A 15695-nucleotide genomic window follows, 5' to 3' on the forward strand; every position below is an offset into this window, starting at 1 on the left:
ATATCTCCTCTCAACATGAGGGGAAAGGTATGTGCTGTGTTTGGCTGCAGTAATTACGAAGTAGAGAAAAACGCGCGGTCGTTCTTCAGGTTCCCTCGTGACAAGAACATGTAAGTAATATTGTGTTTGCATATATATTCTTCCAGTGACAGAGATTTTTATAGTACTTCATAATCTTCTGACCTGCTCGACCCATATTTTAACTGGCATAAAATGTAATACGCATATCTATAGTTCAACAGTTAACCTTCAATACCGATGTGTTGTTGTAGGTGTGATCTGTGTGTTTTGAAATGTCACAGAAGCGATTTGGATAAGGTGTACAAGAAAGAAGGGGCGTTACGCTTATATAAGAATTATAAGATCTGTTCAGACCATTTCCAGGCCAGCGACTTTAGAAATCCTCGACAATACAGCCAAGGGTATGTTACATTTTTGCTCTAATTGTACGTAAACATTCCCTAAAGCATCACTATCGACAACATTTTCATACTTTTCTTTCTTTATCCCTCTTCTCAGATTAAAGCCGGAATTTTATAGATTATCTTTCTGTTAGCAGGCTTCATGTTAGGAGGAAAATTGTCCAGCTATTAAATGTTAATTCGCCGGGCTGAGTGGCTCAGACGGTTAAGACGCTGGCCTTCTGACCCCAACTTGGCAGGTTCGATCCTGGCTCAGTCCGGTGGTATTTGAAGGTGCTCAAATACGTCAGTAGATTTATTGGCACGTAAAAGAACTCCTGCGGGACTAAATTCCGGCACCTCGGTGTCTCCGAAAACCGTAAAAGAGTAGTTAGTGGGACGTAAAACAAAAAACATTATTACTATTATTATTATTATTATTAAATGTTAATTCATTGCATCATATGTGTAAGGAATATCTTTCTGTTAATAGGCTTCATGTTAAGAGGAAAATTGTCCAGCTATTAAATGTTAATTCATTGCATCATATGTGTAAGGAATGTGCCGATATTTTTATTGACAAGTGTCTTAATGTGATGATACAATGTTTTTAAATGAGAAAAAAGACAAATCCAACCGTAAGAGTTCAGGCAGGAATGCTAAAGCTAAAAATGTAATGCATGAATTAAAGATCAAGCCATTTCACACCAGTCCATTTCACTTCCTGTTTATATGTCTAATTTCAGTCTTTGAATAATAACCTTTTAAATAATTCTTCATTCATTTATCCAGAATTGGTTTAGCAACTTCGAAGTTAATATCTCAATAACACTTTCTTTCTAACGTAATTTATTTATCCATTTCCGTATATACATCTCCATTGATATTTGAATTAGCGCGATTTGTTCAGGTCAAGTCACTAGGAGCGCCACCGTCGAATTGTCTCCCATTTTAGCAAGGCGAAATCCGTAAGTGTCGCGTATTATCTCTATTGTATTTGGTACAACCCCAGGAGGCTAAAGACATTGTTGTTCCCTGGAACCGATGTGCAAAAGCTGACACAATGTTGTAAGCTTGCAACTGTTTCTGGTCGTGGCCCCCGTTATCTCGGTGGTCACGTTCCGGCCCCCTACTGAGTAATTCCTTGCTAATTGCCCTTTTTCCTCATCTCCTGACATTTGTTAACACATGGTTATATTCCCAATACTGAGGTCTCTACGGGAAAATATCCCCATGCATCACAATCCTAAGTGTTTTCCTTTCATTCAAGCAGTACAAATCAGGAGAATTATGTATGGCCCTACTGAGCCTTGCTAGTAAATTCTTTGTCGCTACGTTAATTTAACATTAGGCGTAAGTTTTTAAGTTGTTCGTACCGTACGTAAAACGACGACTGATCCTCGCTCTAGTTTCAGGAAACTTTTTGGAGAGAAAGGGGGGCGGGGTGCGACTAGTGATACTTGGGGACAAAACATGACAGTTTCAGTTTATGGAAGCCAGCAGTCAATCACACCCTGCATGCTGCTGAGTTAATGTCTTTCTAAGTGATCCTTGTTTGGTGTGGAGAGGTTGCCAAACCAGTTTCATCAGTCTTTACCCTTTCTTCCTGTCGAGTGCAGTAGATGATTTGACAACTCCGGTTCTCGTAGACTTAGTAAATCCTATAAGCCACTAATAAACACCGGCCTGTCGTGGTGTGAGGCGAGGTCGTCATGTTTTGACCCCAAGTGTACTATCAAGGGTACGGTGGACGAGACTCGTGTATCATCGAAGGAGGACCTTATCGCAAGAATACACGCTGCGACTGTTTATAATACTGAGCTCACAACCACTCCTACATTGATTACCGCTAGGGTGCGTGGAGGTGGATACGGCACGGTCTAAATTAAGCTCGGAGAGTCCTAATGTATTGTAACAGGGCTTCTTCCAGGAAATCTCCGCTCTTCCTACACACTACCGCCCCAGCAACGGTAACCATGGAAACCAGCCGCTGCCATGTACACCCACCTGTGGCGAGGCTGACAACCTGCTGCAAATTTGAGCGTCATTATTGATCGACACGAAGAGAACAGATTCATTGTAAGACATTTCAACACACATTACAGCAGCCCGCTGTCTGGCGACTTCCCCAAGAGGGAAAACTTCAGTCGTAGCTACAGTAATTATAACTATTATGACCGAACAAGTTGGCCATGCGATCAGACTCGCGCAACTGTGAGTTTTCATTCGGGAGCCAGTGGTTTCGAATCCCACCGACGGCAGCTCTGAAGATGGCTTTCCGTGGTTTCCCATTTTCACATCAGGCAAATGCTGGGACCGGTGGCGTGCGGTTAATATATTCATTACCCCAGCTGCAATTTAAAAAAAAAGTATAAACAATCGTAGCCCCACTGCACTCTCTAAAGTCAGCATTACCATTTTATAAGGCTGCATTTTTCGAGGAAAAGTGTACCTGAGAAAGATCTTTCAAGAATATTTTCAACCACTCGCTCGCACATACTTCCGAATTGATATTCACAGCAGTGACGACACCATCATAACTTAATCTATAGCTAAACAATGTACTTACAGTTTCATCCGGTGACGCTTCGTGATAGAAAAGTCATAGTTTTCACAGAAATACACTGGGACTATTTGTTTTTTACTTAAAAAGCCTAATCTAAAGTAATCAGCAAAATTTAACTGGTATTTTACAGTCGTTGAAGTTTTATAGTTTCACTCGCATACTGAGTGTACGTGCAACAAACGACAAACGAGGGGAAATATTTGTTACGACGTATAAGACACGTTATATTCATGAAGAATGCCACAAAACTCGCGAAACCTTCACCTATAATCCAAGAGGAACAGTACAAAAATTCACTATATACCACCATCACAGACAACAATTCGCGCTTAACTCTGTGTTCATGCTGGGCAACGTAAATATTTTTCTGCGGCAATCGGAACACATTCTCTACACGTGCCATCAATGAATTGCTCGAAAAAACGGTACACATGGCGAAACCCAAGACTAAAATATATACTTCTATATTACAATTAATTTCATATACTGGCTCTCTTTTTACTAACAAGACGATGTGCAAGTGGCTATACTGTTAGGATGTTGATATTTTTTCTTGCAGTCTCTAGTGTATGGCGCTGAAGACTTCGAGTGACAAGTATTAAAACTAACACCCCTTACCTAAGCTAGTTGGCCTGTCGCCGTACATTGCTGTCGGGGGAGGGAGCACAGCTCTGCCTCGAGGAAGCTTCAAGTGCATGCGTCACCCAGGCGACCTTAAATTTCGCTGGGGGGTAGCTCTCTATCGTGCCGGCAAGGAAACCCAGCTGGCTGGAAAAGCTGGACTGCGGAGTGCGAGCGGATTGTTGAGACAGCTGTACTTGGCTTGGCTTAGATATTCGCAATTTTTTAAACATTATAAAATCGTTCTAAGGAATAATTAGAAAATGTTAATACAAAGTTCTTCACCCGAGGAGTGCTGGGGTAGATGGGGTTCACTGCACGCCACTGGCTGGGACTGTACCTTAATTACGTCCATGGCCACTACCTTCCCGATTCTAGCCCTTTCTCATCCTTCCGTTGCCGAAAACCTCCGATGTATTAGTGTGACGTAAAACAAGTAGCTATTATTATTATTATTATTATTATTATTATTATTATTATTATTATTATTATTATTATTATTATTATTATTATTATTATTATTATTATTTTCTGGTCTTTTCCCAATAATCTTGGATCAGCACTAATGTGGATAAAGCTATTTGTGTTACATCGCAACGACAAAGACAGGTTTTTCTTGTTCTTTGTTTAACACTGCACTAACATATCAACGGTTTTCGACGATGGGAAAATGCTTGGGAAGGTAGCGGCCGTAGCCTTAATTAAGGTACCTGGTCACATAATGTTTCTGCGTTGATGGTTTCTCGTAAAAGTGAATTTCAATTACGGAAATAGCCTAGCCGTCTGCTACAGTGTGGGTGTGGATGTACTTGACAAGAATAGACAGTTAAGTGTCAAGGTGCAATAAATAATATTCTAAACATGTCACATTCATTGGAAATACAACAAACTTTTGGTTATCGTCTTACACACAATATTTTGATCGTTATATTTCATTCTCTTAATTATTTTTCTTTTCTTGGAATTGTCGGGATCCCACATTTAAATAACTTCAATATAATTTCAAATCCTTGATTTTGGAAAAAATAATAATATGATATCCAGATTTGTCGATATTTTAATTTGAGAATATCGGTGTATCGATACTTTAAGTATATCGAATGAAATATCGATGTTTTATTAAATCGGAACGTCCCTAGGCAGGCCTGAAGATGATTTTCCGTGGTTTCCTCATTATAATATCAGAAAAGTGCTCGAGAGTTATACCTTATGTCACCGAAAATTTTTATGGAGCCTTAATGCGACATTAAACCACTAACTAAAGAAAATTCTGAATTAATATTGCGTATTAGAGAGCTGGTTCCTGTCATGGTCCCTTTCGTCACGCGTGCGGTCAGGACGCGCGGCTGTGAGCTTGCATCCGGGAGATAGTGGGTTCGAATCCCACTGTCAGCAACCCTGAAGATGGTTTTCCGTTGTTTCCCCATTTCCACACCAGGCAAATGCTGGGGCTGTACCTTAATTAAGACCACGGCCGCTTCCTCCCAACTCCTAGGCATTTCCTATCCCATTGTCGCCATAAGACCTATCTGTGTCGGTGCGGCGTAAAGCCACGCGGTCTGTACTTACTGGATGACACCAGTACTGTACGGGGTGGGGGCGGTAGAATACATGTACGGTATCCTCTGCCTGACGACTAACATTGGTATCAGGGGCTCTTAAGATGGAAGCGTGGGTTGGTGACCACGGGGCCCTTAGTTGAGTCCTGGTATTGCTTCCACTTACTTGTGCCAGGTTCATCACTTTTATTCATTATATCCGACCTCCCTTGGTCAACATTTGTTTTCTTCCGACCTCGACTGTGTTAGGTTGCGAAGCGTAGGGAGTCTTCCATTATCACGTCCTTCGTAGCCCACTTTTTTAGCCAATACCTTCATTTTTTCGAAGTGTCTGACCTCGATCAGTTTTCCCTCTGATCAATGTTAATAGTGGATGGTTGCCCAGTTGTATTTCCTCTTAAAACATCACTAAATTGGGGCCTACGATTAGATCGGTTCCACCTTCGGAATCGAACCTGCTATCTCAAAAACATAAGATAGGTACTAACAGACTGCACCAGTCCATTGAGGATGGCTAACAAGCTCACAGATTTACTTTCTTGCTATTTGTTTAAGTCGCACTAACACATCGAAAGTTTTCGGCGACGGAAGGGAGGGAGACTGGGAAGGTAGCGGCCATGGCCTTCATTAAGGTACAGCTCCATCATTCGCCTGGTGTGAAAATAGGAAACCACGGAAAACCATCTTCAGGGCTGTCGACAGTGGTGTTCGAACCTACTGTCTTCCGAATGCAAGCTCACAGATTTATTTCATCAACAAGGGGGAATTCCACAAAATTGCACCAGTGTTTAGATCATTAAACTGTATGTAATTCGGTCGTCGGAGAACTACTGGTACTTTTCCGAGAAGTTACAAACCGGTTCCAGGAGTCCATCAACACGTCCACGTGAAATGAGCGTGATCGGGACCTGAGGCAGTAAGATGGATGTCAGATGCACTGCAGGAACCACAAATGGCCTGCAACTCATAAGCGATCATTCAAGAAGCAAAGTGTAGACTATTGCCGTCCTGTTTTTATCATTTGTCCGTACGTCCGGCAGGAATTCAAATGTTCTTTTTCATGGTCCAGCATTAAGTATCTAGAATACAGGAAAGGAATCCAGGTGTAGAAATCAAAACCAGAATGAACATTGCAAGAAGTGTGTTTGTGAAATTAAACAATCTTGTGCGCACTGTGAGATGGTGGTGATGATTATTGCTTTAAGACTGGGCAGCCATCCTCTTAACACTAGAAAGACTCCCTAGGCCTCGGAAACCTAATACCGTCTCTGTCGGAAAAGAACAAGAGTTAGCCAAGGGAGGTTGGATAGGATAGGTGAAAGTGAGGAGCCTGCCACAAGTATGGAAGCAATGTCAGGACTGAGCTTAGGGTCCCGTAGTCGCTAACCCACGCTCACGAGTTAAGAGACCCTGAGGCCCCCTGGTCGCCTCTTACGACAAGCCCCACCCACAGGGGTGCAACCCTAACAGCACAGCCAAATCGCTCGGTCGGCTGTGGCCTATGAACTGTCCCTGCATTCGCTGGAAGTGAAAATGGGAAACCACAGAAAACCATTCTGAGGACAGCCGACGGTGGGGTTCGAACCCACGCGTCTCCTAAATGCACAACTTGGCTCCATACTCGTAATGCATTAACACACGGCCATTCCACTCGGTATTTCAATTCTATATACTATGTACATTTAAAGCCGACCCCGCGGTATAGGGGTAGCGTGCCTGCCTCTCACTCGGAGACCCCGAGTTCGATGTCAGGTCAGGGACCATTCGAGATCTACTCAGCCTACGTAATTACGACAGTGAGATGGCGACGCCGGTTCAGAAAACCAAGAATGCATCGCCGAGAAGATTCGTCGCACTGTGCATGAGTCACCTCGTAATCTGCAGGCCTTCGGGCTGAGCAGTGGTCGCTGGGTAGGCCAAGGTCCTTCAGGGCTGTAGTGCCGTGGGATTTGGTTTGTTTGTATGTACATATAAAATTTTAGCTTACATCGTTAATAAATTAGAATTTCAAATATTCACAATATTACTTTATATCCATCGCGCAATTATTAACAAATTAGAGCTGTTGAGGATCCAGCCAGCGTTAGGGCTGAGGACTGAATATACACAATTAAAAATGAAGAAAATGGACGAAAATATTTAAATAACTAAAAAATGCGTGGGCGAGCTATAGGGGCGGATGAAATGAAATGGCGAATAGCTTTTAATGCCGGAGTGCCCGAGGACAAGTTCAGGTCCCCAAGTGCAGTTCTTTTGATTTGACATCCGTAGGCGACCTGCGCGTCGTGAAGAGGATGAAATGATGATGAAGACGACACATACACCCAGATCCCGTGCCAGCGAAATTAACCAATGATGGTTAAAATTCTCGACCCTGTCGGGAATCGAACCCGGGAATCCTGTGACCAAGGGCCATTGTTATTATTATTATTATTATTATTATTATTATTATTATTATTATTATTATTATTATTATTATTATTATTATTATTGTACCGGCTGGTACACCTCTACGCCGCACATTTGAATTTTCCGCCTTAAAGTACTCCTCTACAGGAGAAACTGTGAACTTAAAACTGGATCTACTTAAACTTTTGCTCTGAAGATGTCACTGTGTTAATTTCGTCGTGTTTTGTTTACTATTTATCAAGAAGTTTGGACATTGTCTCATAGATGTCTCTACTAAAAAACTATGATCATGCACCCTGGTGCGAAGTGAAGGAACTTTTTTGAAGAAATTTTGGATTCATAAGTTTTTTCTTTACTAAATTTCCTTCTTTCATTTGTGGGTTGGCAATATTAATCTTTTCTTTCCGCCAGTTTTGAAGTTAGCCAATCAATTATTTCTGTAATTTTTGACCAATCGTGTCTTTCTTCTTCGATTTTGTGTGTAACTGTGTACTGGGACCAATAAACGCCTGCGGGTGTGTCTTAATTATTCATGAAAGGTCTCGAATCTTCCCCGAGGGTATAAAAACTGCTGATTTTCTTGTCTCTCGGCCACTTCATCAACATCTAACTTAGTGTATGAACGTGTAGCAGGAGGCGGGAAGCGCCTCTTTCTTCAGGCAGCAGTTTTTCTGTAAGGTAATGGCCACTTAACATCTTTATTTCTTGCTAGCTCAGCAGTTTAACCCGCGGGTAAGGTCCGAAAATTTTGCCATGTAACCTATCTCTTAAAAATGTAAATTTCTTCTTGTTTATGTAAAAACCTTATATATCTTTAACTGTAAATCGAGGATAGAGAGAGCTTTACCCTCTCGAGCTCCCCTTCATTTTGATTTGAGGTGACTACGTTTTTGTAGCCGATTTTCTACTCTTCCTTAATGTGTTAAATTTGTTCAGTATACGAGTCACCTCCATAGTTTCGGAATTGCCCCTGTTTCATCGGCCTAGTGCCTCTTAGGTTTTAAGAAGTTTCATGTAGGAGTGCAAATTCACGCCTCCATTCATTTTGCATTTTGGGCCATTAACTTAACCTATTACTTTTCTACTAAGGCCCAGTAGGCTGGGTACATGATGTTGTGTAAGTTGTGCCTTGATGGCAATTTAGGGTTGAGCCTGGTATTGCCTTTCATAGGCTTGGAAAACTGAGAGCGGGTCAGCTCCTTTAAGTATTGGAAATGTGCGTCTAGGAGGCTTGGCATTGCTTGGTGGGAGCAAGTGCTCCATATTATTTGGGGATTTCTGCCCTGTGTTAAATATGTGTTTGTGAGCTGAGAGCTCAGGAATTGTAAAACTTGGGGCTTGAAGCCCAGATTGTTAAATTGTCACTAAATTTTGGCTTTTCCTGGTCTTGTGCCTGATTGTCGGTTATTTGTTGAATTATTGTTATTTGTTAAACTCTGAAATTCTATGTGAATATTGTTAAGTTTTGCTATTTTCGAAAATATAACCTTTAATGCAATTTTAATTCATACCTCGGCCTTGTAAGACCCATTCACCCCGGCACCTTCTTTCACCTCTGCATTCCACGGGTATCCCCGTAACAATTATTATTATTATTATTATTATTATTATTATTATTATTATTATTATTATTATTATTATTATTATTATTATTCTGGGCGATTCGGGAGCTCATGGCACTGCTCATGGTCAAACATCGAGCGGTAAGAATGTGAATATTACAGAAAATTATTTGCGGAAGAAGATTTATTTCCCTAGCTGAAGGCTGGACGAGGTGTGATGCTCGCCATATCATTAATTTCTCTCCTCTACCAGACATGACGATATTGGAAAGCTTTAATTAACAAAACTCTGGGCATTATGTGCTAAGAAATGTCTTAACTTGCCTTGCATGACAATAATGGCGCGGCACCACATTCTCTATGCGGTCCGTCCTTAAATGCTATAAGAGGCAGCTGGAATAAGACACTAATTTGAAGCGGGTATTCGAAGCAGCTCCATAGGGAAGAGCTTTTGCATGATTGACCATTCACATGGGCGTTTGCAGGACTACATTTTACTAGGTAATTAATACCCTCTTGACCGCGCACCAAAATGTTTGTTCTTTGGCTATCTAACAGTGTCAATGGTTTTATTAACTTCTCCAATATCCACCTGAAAGTCTTGCAGGTGCCCATGGACCGGGGGTGAGAGTGGCGCTTGAGCGACGTTGGTCTAGCGCCGGGGATGTCTTGGTACGACCACGACAAAGTAACCACTACCAGTGCCGGAAAGTTTCCCATAACTTCTCCTTCACGGAGGGGTGGAAGTAGCTGGCAGAAGACTAGCCTTTCCACCTCACGTTATTCTGTACTCTTGTACCGGTCTATGTCCGTGCGTTAGTGCTCGCTTGTCGGTCATTCCTCAAACAGGTAGGTCATCACAGGCTATGAGCCTCAAGGCACCCCAACACAAAACAAGGACACACACAACACGGCACTACTCGCATCATCTCACCTAGAACGAGGGCAACCTGCTCGATTCTATTCTTCGAGCGGGGCTGAGTGGCTCAAACCGTAGAGGCGCTGGTCTTCTGAACTCGAGTCGGCGGGTTTGATCCCGGCTCAGTTTGATGATACTGAAGTGACTTCAATGAGCCAGCCTACAGTTTGAATTTACTTTAAAAATGAGAGTTAGGAAAAGTCTCCCTCTGTAGGGTAGTGGTTAGTGTGATTAGCTGCCACCCCCGGAGGCCCGGGTTCGATTCCCTGCTCTGCTTCGAAATTCGAAAAGTGGTATGAGGGCTGGAACGGGGCCCACTCTGCCTCGGAAGGTCAATTGAATGGAGGGGATTTCGATTCCCGCCTCAGCCATCCTCGAAGTGGTTTTCCGTGGTTCCCCACTTCTCCTCCAGGCAAATGCCGGGATGGTACCTAACTTAAAACCACGGCCGCTTCCTTCCCTCTTCCTTGTCTGTCCTAATCTTACCATCCCCCACCCCCACAAGGCCCCAGTTCAGCATAGCAGGTGAGGCTGCTTGGCCGATGTACTTTTCTTCCTTACCAGTTGTATCCTCCGACCCAAAGTCTCACGCTCCAGGGCATTGCCTTAGAGGCGGCAGAGGTGGGATCCCTCGCTGAGTCAGAGGGAGAAACCAACCATGGAGGGTAAATGGATTAAGAAAGAAAAAAACAAAGAAAGAAAGAAAGAAAGAAAGAAAGCGTTAGGAAAAAAATAATTATGCAGACTTGTTTATGACAACTTTTGCAACTTCGTGAAATCAAAACAAAAAATAAAATCAAATTTCCCTTTGGGTAAATCAGATGATTATAAACATGTCTTTCAATAAATCGAACTCAAATTAATAACGATTAACTTGTATGCATCAAACAAACCGTTTTCGACCGACAACTGTATGGAATTAGGAGTCGATAAGGGTAGGATTCAGTGGATCGAAAGGGAGAAACTGACTCAGAGCCTGTGAAACTATCAAGAATCAGTGCTCTAGAGTATGAAGAGAAGAGTCCGCTTTGATGAAAGAGTCTTCTATGTGTCTGCCGTCAGGGCCATCCATCAATACTTCACATAACAGCCTGTACGGTTGCTAGGTAACATCGCTTCACACATTTTGTATCGCTAATTTCAGATGACCCCTTTAGCCACAAGATAGTTATGTGAAAATAACACTATTCCCTAAATACTCAGATGAAATTTCACAGTTCATTGACCTTCACGGTCTGTGACGTAATCACAACGTTGTAGAAGCTGAAGCGCACACACTGATCGCTCGCCCGCCCACTTATATGCTGTGTGCCTCCGGGACGAGAAACACAGCGTGGACACCTCTGATCTAGATGAACTTACGTACGACGCTCATGACATTGTAAAGAAAGGTTGGGATGATGGAACTTGTAATTGCATACTGAAGGCACCACTACCGCGAGGCAAGCGTAATACGGTGTTGCATGGTGGGGTTAGTGAGGCCTAGGTGGAAAATTATATTTAATTGTCGGCTATAAACAGTGGAGACTGCAAAACTGATAGCCGTGATGAAATGACAGCTCAAGGTTTCAAAAACCACTTTAGATCCTGTATTGTAGAGAATCCACCACCTGACCAAAACTGTGTAACCGTGATGGACAATCATGGCTATCATTCGCTGCAGCTGATTCGGTTTCCTTCTATGAACAGCAATGTTAACGACATTAGAAAGTTCATGGAGTACAGTAACATGCCCGTGCAAAACCTATACCCATCAAAATAGTTATGTTGCAGGAAAACAAATCAGTCAATATCAGTAAAAGGTACGCTGCAGAGGAGATGGCAGCCTCATGCGGACTCCCTCCATATCATTGTATTTTAAACCAAACAGAAATGACCTGGGTTCAACTGAAGCCATATATTAGGTAAAATGATGTTACCCTAAATTTGAGTGCAAGTGTGTGCCAACTTATGCGTCTCGAAAGCTGGTCTGCTTGTATTCGACTCACCATTAAGATAAAAGTGAATCACACGAAACACGACACGGATAGCAACAAAGATAGATTTGTGATTCACCTAGCAGACAGTGACGAGGACGATTGAATAGAGGTAAGGTATATACTGCATTTATTAAGAAATATTTAAGTTCGTTAGCTATTTTGTGGTCCGCCTCTGTGGTGTAGTGGTTAGTGTGATTAGCTGCCACCTCCGGAGGCCCGGGTTCGATTCCCGGCTCTGCCACGAAATTTGAAAAGTGGTACGAGGGCTGGAACGGGGCCCACTCAGCCTCGGGAGGTCAACTGAGTAGAGGTGGGTTCGATTCCCACCTCAGCCATCCTGGAAGTGGTTTTCCGTGGTTTCCCACTTCTCCTCCAGGCAAATGCCGGGATGGTACCTAACTTAAGGCCACGGCCGCTTCCTTCCCTCTTCCTTGTCTATCCCTTCCAATCTTCCCATCCCCCACCAAGGCCCCTGTTCAGTATAGCAGGTGAGGCCGCCTGGGCGAGGTACTGATCATTCCCCCCAGTTGTATCCCCCGATCCGATGTCTGAAGCACCAGGACACTGCCCTTGAGGCGGTAGAGGTGGGATCCCTCGCTAAGTCCGAGGGAAAAGCCAACCCTGGACAATAAACAGATTAAGAAGATGAAGAAGAAGAAGAAGAAGAAGCTATTTTGTGTCCGAACTACACGTTCTGACTATTATTATTATTATTATTATTATTATTATTATTATTATTGTACGGTGAAGTGTTCTTTCTTTCGGTTCACCCTACAGGGTTGGTTTTCCTCGGACTCAACGAGGGGCCCCACCCCTACTGCCTCAAGGGCATTGTCCTGGAGCGTGAGACTTTGGTTCGGGGGATACAACTCTGCAGGAGGACCAGTACGTCACTCAGGCGTCCTCATCTGTTATGCTGAACAGGGGCCTTGTCGGGGTATGGGAAGTTTGGAAGGGATAGACAAGGAAGAGGAAAGGAAGCGGCCGTGGCCGTAAGTTAGGTACCATCCCAGCATTTGTCTGGAGAAGTGGAAAACCACTTCGAGGATGGATGAGGAGGAAATAAAAAACCCTCTACTCAGTTGACCTCCCGAGGCTGAGTGGACCCCGTCCCAGCCCTCGTACCATTTTTCAAATTTCGTGACAGAGCCGGGAATCGAACCCGGGCCTCGGGGATTGGGGTGGCAGGTAATCACACTAACCACTACACCACAGAGGCGGGCGCAGTGAAAATAGAACGTTAATGCAATGGACTTTTACACGCCCGTTTATGATGATGATGATGATGATGCTTGTTGTTTAAAGGGACCTAACATCTAGGTCATCGGCCTCTATAACGCCCGTTTAGTCCGAAGTTAAGTTAAACCGTAACAGCTGAATAAGATTAGTGAGAGAGCAAGAGATGCGAGCCGTAGTTCCTAGACTCACGATTATTAGACTAACTGCGTGGCGCAGCGGTAAAGTTCTCGCGTGCTATGCCGAAGGTTGCGGGATCGAATTCCGGCGCAGTTAGTTGGTATCTGAGGGTGCTTAAATTCGAGAGAGCCGTGTCAGTAGATATCATGGGATGCCGAAATTCTTCCCTAAAGGGGATCTTTAACATACCGTAAATTATTACCATGCTAGTACGTGGCTTTACTTCCTTTACTGAAAGCGAATGACTGATATTAGTAATGTTTTAATAGCCCTACTTTGTTACGAATTTAAGTTTAGTTTTTTGAGAGACCTGTTATTAGTATGCACAAATAGCCCATGCCTAGCATTTATGGCTATTTGAAAGTTCTTTGTCGAGTTTATTTGCCAATTCTTTCTTTCCTTGTTTATTTCTTTCTGCTAACATCTGCGACCACCGCACTAGTATTGATCGAAACAAAATACACTTCGATATTGATGGTTTGACTCTCGGTAATGATATACCCCTGTGGGAGGGGGCGTTAGAATAACACCCACGCTATCCCCTGCTGTCGTAAAAGGTGACGTAAAGGGGCCCCTGGGGCCCTTGGAAGCGTGGGTTGGCGACCACGGGACCCTAGATGAGTTCTTGCATTGCTACCACTTACTTGTGTTGCGCTCCTCACTTTCATCTATCCTATCTGACCTACCTTAGTCAACTATTGTTCTTTTCCGACCTCGACGCTATTAGGTTCCGAGGGATAGGTAGTCTTTCATTTTCACGCCCTTCGTGGCCCTTGTCCTTCTTTGGCCGATACCTTCATTTTTCGAAGTGTCGGACCCCTTCCATTGTTTCTCTGATCAGTGTTAACAGTGGATGGTTGCCTAGTTGTACTTCTTGAAACAGTAATCACCACCACCACCACCACCACCACCTTGCTATTGAAAGTGCTCACTGTCCATGTAAACGACACGCGAAAGGCGACCAACAGGTAACCCTCACTATCTCTAGGGCGGCCCGACCACAGAAGTATTGGGATGAAAGGCTGCCGATTGGGAATCCGTTGGCCGTCCTAACTTTACCACCGGACTGGCTCCTTAAACTTCAGAGGAGTTTATTATAAACACTATTTTTTAGAGACGTCTACCTCCGTAGTTAGCGCTATTAGCTGCCATCCTCGAGGGTCGGGCTCGATTCCCACTACTGCCAGAAATCTAAGATTGGCTGGAGTACTGGGTAGTAGTTAAAAATGTCCGTGCAGCTCACCAGTAAAGAGCTGCGGTAGCTCGGGACAAGGAAACAATTTAAGTAATTGAAAATTAAAATCCACAGCCCGTTTCCAGTCTTTCGACCGGGTCAGAAATGGAATGAATGAATGAATGAATGAATGAAGCCCCCATCTAGCGGCAAGCCTGTCACGCTCTTCTGAGGCAATGATAAATGACTGACAGATGAAATGAAATAATACTGGAGTGTGTTGCTGGAATGAAAGACGACAGGGAAAATCGAAGTACCTGCAGAAAAGCCTGTCCCACCTTCGCTTTGTCCAGCGCAAATCTCACGTGGAGTGACTGGGATTTGAAAAATGGAACCCCGCAGTGAAAGGCCGGCTCGCTGCCGTCTGAGCCACGAAGGCTTACTTTAGTCATTATGGGTTGTACAGTTTACTGTTAGCCTGTTTAGGAATAACTTCTTAAAACCTTACTCCTGTTGAAATCATGAATAATGTCTTTCGGACGGCTAATGGACATCAGTAACTGCAAAATGCGTTTAGATCACCATCGGCGAGATCAGATTTTTCCTAGACATTACCACCTGTCATACAGACACACACATGGAAAGAAATCTGTGAAGCTACCCAAGGCAGCATAATATATGCTTACGATACCGTAAACCTGTCCTCGACGCACAAACATTTTTACATTACATTTTGGAGCCGATAACCTAGCTGTTTTCCGTTGTTATCACTGACGAAATAGAAGTCAAATGGATTTTGAAGAAAACTGATTTGCGCTATCACTTATTCGATCAGAAGTGCGCATGCTCCATAGCTGCAAAGGATCACAGGGTCGAAACGTAACCCCAGTTGTCCGTTGACAGGCAGGGATTTCTTTCGCCTACACGAGGTAAATAATTTGAAAAAAATCTACCTGTCTTCAAGTGGAATCATTGTCATTATGATTATTTCGATCGAAAAGGCACACGCGCTCAGTTGAGTAGCAACAAAAGGTGATTGGTTCGGATCTTTTTTTTGCTAGTGGCTTTACGTCGCACCGACAGATAGGT

The 15695-nt window shown here is 43.4% G+C and overlaps 1 protein-coding gene across 1 annotated transcript in view; it reads right to left on the bottom strand.

Annotated features, from left to right (window-relative positions):
* Nucleotides 1–15695, bottom strand: part of LOC136878735 (uncharacterized) — a 177385-nt gene that overhangs the window by 160653 nt on the left and 1037 nt on the right. The window lies entirely within an intron of this gene.

The sequence above is a fragment of the Anabrus simplex genome, chromosome 8 (assembly GCF_040414725.1).
Source record: "Anabrus simplex isolate iqAnaSimp1 chromosome 8, ASM4041472v1, whole genome shotgun sequence".
NCBI classification, from domain to species: Eukaryota; Metazoa; Arthropoda; class Insecta; order Orthoptera; family Tettigoniidae; genus Anabrus; species Anabrus simplex.